Consider the following 6,962-nt stretch of genomic DNA (forward strand, 5'->3'; position numbering starts at 1 on the left):
TTGGGTAAGTTGAAACACGAATGGGATAACAAGGAGATTAGATCCATCCCTATGAACAAAGTCGGAGAATACTACAAAGGGGAAGAAGGAAATGCAACACTTCCGGTGAGATATAATGATGTAGAGACCATGGAAATACTAGACAGTGGGGCTGGCATACCCATAGCCACAAAAGCAGTATGTAAATCATGGGAAAAATCGGCCATTAGACACACTCGATGAAATTACAATTAGCTGATGGACACAAAGAAAAACCCTTGGGACTGCTTGAAAGTGATATCTAGTTCATGTGGAATTTATTATCAATATACTTTTGTGATAATGGAATTTGGGAAAAAACTTAACTATGAAATCATCTTGGGAAGACCATTCATGAGGCAAGTACAACTCATTCAAGATTGGGGAAACAATTACCTGTACTTGAAGCAAGTGGGATCAATCACAAGGGTTAATTTAAAAGATCACATCTATAGAGATGTCATGAAAACACCCATACAAGAATTTCACTCAGTCTCTTCAACTGAATCAAAGCTTCCATCTTGGTTAAACAAAGACACACCTATTTGGATGTGTGGAGCCTCAGAAAATGGGAATTTAAAACGAGAAGAATGTATCTTAGAAAGGGATTGCACAGATGAAGCATATATACCTAAACCCTTTCCGGAGCTTTTATTTGATCCATTTGAGTGGACTTAAGTTTTGGCAACAATGGATGTGTGTGTGAATACGTCTATGCCTACTCAATTTTGCAATGAATATGGTTATGGCATAATTCCCATACAAATGATCTCAACCCTTCACATTGAAGATGAAGTTTAGGAACCCAAGGACTTACTAAAAGCTCAACAAGTCTTTTCAAACCTCTATTATGATGCTACTAACGAGTTTGAAGAACATTCAGCTGCATCTAATGATTCTGGGTCAGAAAAAGAACATATGAGAGCCCAACTACTCCTAAAAGAAGGAGAGGAAAAGTTTTTTGATTTTCCAAACCAAAAAACAAGGAGACAAAAATGATATAGAAGAAAAAGAGACACAAGAAACTTTAAATCTAAACCTATGCCATCAGTTTCTAGCAGAACACAATTTCTAATGCAGATAGATGCACATGATTGTGTCAAGGATAAAATCACGGGTAGATATCCTTCAGAAAACAAACATGGGACGTCAAAAACATTAAGAAGAATGAGAAAGGAAGCTCAACCTAAAAATAGGATGATGATTCATCCATGACATGAGTTGAACGAAAGAAGAAATATCAAGAGTTAAAGAAAGCTCTAAAGGATATGTATACCAGTGAAATGGAAACAACCAAGGAAGAGAGTAAATATATAATCAGTGTTCCATCCCATTATAAGAAAATACTCTCCAAGATCAAAATAACATAGTCGAACAACCTGTAAGGGAACTAAGAAAATAGGGTGAGTCCTATGAAGGACCTGAAAATGCAAAGAAGATAGATCTAGCCAAACCAGGAGAAGAGCCTAGACCTGCCTACATTGCGAATGACTTGACTTAAGAAGAAGAAGAGCTTTTGCTAAGCTTACTGAAAGAATACCAAGATATCTTTGCTTGGTCTTATAAAGATCTCAAGGATGTTGATCCAAAAATCTCTCAACATACCATACCTATGAGAGATGATGTGAAGCCAAGTAGACAATGCCCATATACTTATAATGAAACATTTGATAGAAAGATCAAAGAAGAGATAGAAAATCTCAAGGAAGATGAATTCATTTATAAAATTGAACACACAGAGTGGGTGTCTCAATTGTGACGGTACCCAAGAAAAATGGAAAATTAAGAGTGTGTGTCAATCTCAAAAAAGTGAATGCAGCCAGCATTAGAGATAACTACCCTCTTCCAATCATCGAGCATGTTTTAGAACGAGTTGCATGAAAAGAATCTTACATCTTCTTAGACGACTTTTCAGGGTACAATCAACTTTTAGTTGATTCCAAAGATCAGCATAAAACTGTCTTTGCAACTAAACGGGGTATTTTTGCCTATAGGGTTATGCCTTTTGGGCTAACTAATGCTCCTGCCACCTTCCAAAGATATATGAGCCATGCTTTCAAAGAATATCTTCAAAATTTCTTGGAAGTATATATGGATGATTTATATGTACATTCATCAATCCGAGCTGACCATTTTGAACATCTCAAAAAGGTATTCAAAAAATGTAGACTTTATAGGGTTTGCTTAAATCCTAAAAAGTGCACATTTATGGGCAGACAAGGAAAAATTATTGGACATATAGTGTCTAAAAACGGCATAGCGACCGATATGGATAAAATTCATGTTATTATTATTGAATTGCCTAGACCTACAACAGTCAAAGGGGTTCATGCTTTGATAGGACATTGTGGATATTACAGACAATTCATTTACATATATGCTATAATCGTAAAACCCATGTATGGCCTGATGACACTCTTTGTATGGACTGATGAGTGTGAAGAATCCTTCATGGGCTTAAACAAGCTCTCACTTCAGCCCCAATATTGAAAGCACCAGATTGGAATAAGATATTCCATATACATGTTGATGCTTCCAATTTTTCCATTGGATGTATATTAGCTCAACCAAGAGACAAAAAAATCGATTTTCTGATTTCTTATGCTAGTAGACAGTTGAATGTGGCAGAGAAAAACTATACAACCACCAAAAGAGAAGGATTCGGGATTATCTATGCCATAAAGAAGTATAGACATTACCTATTAGCCAACAAATTTGTGTTCTTTGTAGACCACCAAGTTTTATTATACTTGGTTAACAAGCCATGCAACACAGGAAGAATAGTGAGATGGAATAGTGAGATGGCTCATCATTTTTTTAGAATTTGATTTCATTGTAGTTGTAAAAAAGGGCACCACACACCAAAGAGTAGATCATTTATCAAGGATTATTTCAGGAGAACCACCAAAAGGGGTAGATGATGATCTACCAGATGCATATATGTTCTCCATAGAAATGATACCCCGTTGGTCAGAAGATATGGTTTCATTGATGAACATAGCTCAAGTGGATTCTCAAATACCACTTCCTATTACACTAGGATTAATTGGGAAATCGGCTATGTATCAATTACTAGTTGGAAGGCTATACAAAAGAAATTGAGATGGAATATTTCTTTTGTGTATTAAGCTTGAGGAGAAAACCCAATACCTAAGTCAAGCACACATTACCACATAGGAGGACTTCACTTATGGGAGACAAGACTATGCAACGGATCTTGAGACTTGGAGTATTTTGGCCAACCATGAGAAGTGCTCACTCATTTGTGAAAAACTGTCTTCAATGCTAGAAACAAGCACCCATACCTCATGTGACATTATTTCAAATTTCACTTGTTCCTAAGTGGAGTAACTATCTAGTTACTTACTTATCAAGTAAAATGTTTTCGGAGGATATAAGTAAACGCCGCCACAACACATCAAGCTGCACTTCTATTTCTTAAAGTTGTCTTTCCACATCATGGTTTGCTTAAAGTTATAATATCTGATCGAGATTCCAAATTTTGTAGTGCTTTTTGGACTTTTGTTTTTGAAAATCTTGAAACAACACTTGATTTTACTTCCGCATTCCATCCTGAGTCTAATGGTCAAACCAAAGTCACTAATCGTACCATCATTGACTTGTTAAAAACTTATGTTTCTTCTCAGCCCAAGAAATGGGATGATTACTTGCATATTCTATAGTTTGCATATAACAACACCACTCACACTACCACAGGTAAATCTCCATTTAAAATTGTGTATGGTCATTCTCTACCTCTTCCTGCTTCATGTCTTTCCAATATTGTGCCTGCCACTGATGATTTTACTGCTAATTTTCATGATATTTATGAAAGTGTACATTCTGCCACCCATTAAACACTCACAAGAACTTTACACTAAGCATGCTAACAAGCACCGCAAGGCACACCAATTCAAAGACGGTGATTATGTTATGCTTTGGATTGAAAAACATTGGATCTAAAGTATTGATACTAATGTTTTTGTTAAACTTGCTCCTCGTTTTTACGGCCCTTTCAAAAAACTTGCTATGATCAATGATGTTTCATTTCTTTTAGACCTACCTTCACATTGACACATTCATAATTCTTTCAGAGAATTCCACGGGTTGAGGAATGTGGGATGGGTTTCTAACCTCACTCATATCTTATTGCAGACATAGCGAGAACCAGGAACATAACTGTCAATCCATGGGACGAAGCTAACTCGACTAGTGCATAGAGGCTACAAGAGGGTGTCAATATCTTGGAAAACAATAGATAACTAGTATCTAACACAAGCTACACTCAAATGATGTAAGTCATCAAAAGCTAATCGCTAATCGGCAAACAAATCATAACCGTTACAACATCAAACAACATTCAATTTTTTTTTCCTTTCATATATTTTTCCATATAACTTTGCAGGGTGGGAGTCAATGGAATCTTTTACAGGTGGCTTTGAAGCTATTTATGTGGACCTTGGCAAAGTTTTATATGCAGAGTGTTTATCTTGAGAGCTTCCCTCACAAGAGATATTCCTCTATGGTCACTCTTATGCCACATAAAATATTGTATTACTGGTGAAAATTGGTATGCAAATACCATATTGCAAAGCAATGCTTGTCAATGAAATTTCCATACAAAAGATGGAAGCAAACAATGGGAGTATGGGAGGTTCTCGACTCCAATATTGTTTTTCAAGAGATCGTGTACATTCAAATATTCCCCCACACTAATATTGTTCACAATAGCTGTGTCAATAATGATTGGCACATTAGCAATCTTTGCAAGTACCTCAATCCATGAATAGTATTCTTTTTGTGTGGATAGCAAAATTGTAAGGTCTAGAAAAGAGAAGGGTTTTACTTGTAGGGACATCTCATTCCCGTGATGTATCATTGTACAAGCTCAAACACAGGGCCTTATCTTAATGAAAATTTTGTTTTACATCCCAATTCTCTGCATAACTATTGATTGTAAAGTTTAATTTAAGTTCTTTTAATCTTTCATTCAATTTTATAGGTGTGATTATCTTGGTATTTCATGAATTTTTTGAGTTCTAAGCATTTCAACATTAAAAGTAATTAGTCTTAGAAAATGGAATCCAAGAGTTGTATTATTGTACAAGTGCATGTTTAGTTCTCTATTTATCTTCTCCACACAAAAAAATAATTTAAAACTCAATTTTTAGTAGTTAAGTGAATTCTAAGTAGTACTACCTGGAGGCACACATATGTGAATATGAATTCGTTTTAAAGGACTTACACCATATGATTGTTGATTGATTGTCTAAAGCATGTGTAGAAATCTCTCAAGAATTTTTTATATTGCCTATTAAAATTTCTCAAAGGGCTTGCTAAGAGGGATTACAAGGTAGATGATCACAATGGCCTCATTGACTTAGGCATGGGGTGTATAAGTATCCAATTTCTTAATTGGAACATGGGCCTAGCTTTGCTAGTGCTTAAGGAAACGGAGAGGGATAAGAACAAAGGAACAAGCACGAGGAGAGATAGGGAGGTTAAAGATATAAGTGAGCATGAAGAGGCCTCAATGAAGCTTGTGCTCCTACATGACTCTAATCTGACGGACAACATAAATTAAGAACTAGATGGATATGAGGTGATAGAGGAGGTTCTAGACTTGCATATACTCCATTTGCATGCAATGGTGATAAAGGGCATCAATTTCTTTTTTTCAATGATATTTTCAAAGACTATTGGACTTTGGTAGTATAAGCAAAATTATTAATTATTTCACGCTTCAGCCTTTAGTATGGAGCTTTGGAAATTATGGGATTCATGCTCTTTTTATATTTTTGTATATCGTGCAAAGCGACTATGATGGCTCTCCATTTCCTATTCTTCTTATTCATTGGTGGTGGGGGAGGAGGTGATTGTTGTTTCCATGCAAGGACATAGTTCTTGTACATTTTTCTTCACTATGTAGGATTGTCCATTCCTCTATGGTTTAAGTTGTATTCTTCTTCCTCTTTTAAGAATTCTTTGGCATGGTCACTAAGGGTCTGGTCTTGCGTGTCCTCTTTGTAAGAAGTCTACTTATATGAGAAAATGGGGTCAATGCAAAAGAATTTGTTGTGTTTCGGATTTGTTGGGTCCATCAAAGTATGGGTTATTTTTTGCACCATGATTAAGTTACATGCCTCATTTTTCGAGCAAAAAATTGGAGTTTTCCATGCGAGGCCATGTTTCGGGGCCAGATTATGACCAAATCAGGCATCTTTTGCACCAAAAAACCGTGCTGGGGGGTGTTTCATGACCCGAGGGGTCTGTATCCAGCTCCATGCACCACGGCAGGCAAAATCCATGTTTGACCTGCAATTTATGGCCAAATCAAGCATCTTTTGCACCAAAGAACCACGCCAGGGGTTGTTTCGGGACCGAAGGGGTCCGCACCAAGCTCCGTGTGCCACAGCGTGAAAAAGGCTTGTTTGACATACACCCCCGTGCGGTTCTTTGGTGCAAGATATGCTTGATTTGGCCATAAACTACAGGTCAAATAGGGATTTTGTGCGTTGTGGTGCACAGAGCTTGGTATAGACCCCTTGGGTCTCGAAACACCCCCCGACGCGGTTTTTTGGTGCAAAAGATGCCTGATTTGGCCATAATCTGCCCTCGAAACATGGCCTCGCATGAGAAACTCCAATTTTTTGCTCCATAAATGAGGCATGTAACTTGATCATGGTGCAAAAAAAAACCCATACTTTGATGGACGGTCTCAAAACACCCTTTGATGCAGTTCTTTGGTGCAAAAGATGCTTGATTTGGTCGTCAAATAGGGATTTTACGTGCCATGGCACACAAAGCTTAGTACAGACCCCTCGGGTCTTGAAACACCCCCCGACGTCGTTCTTTGGTGCAAAAGATGCTTGATTTGGCCATAATTTACCCCCAGAACATGGCCTTGCATAGAAAACTTCATTTTTTTTACCAGAATCCGGCCA

Source organism: Adiantum capillus-veneris, chromosome 12, assembly GCF_014529385.1.
Source record: "Adiantum capillus-veneris isolate H3 chromosome 12, ASM1452938v2, whole genome shotgun sequence".
In the NCBI taxonomy this organism is placed as follows: Eukaryota; Viridiplantae; Streptophyta; class Polypodiopsida; order Polypodiales; family Pteridaceae; genus Adiantum; species Adiantum capillus-veneris.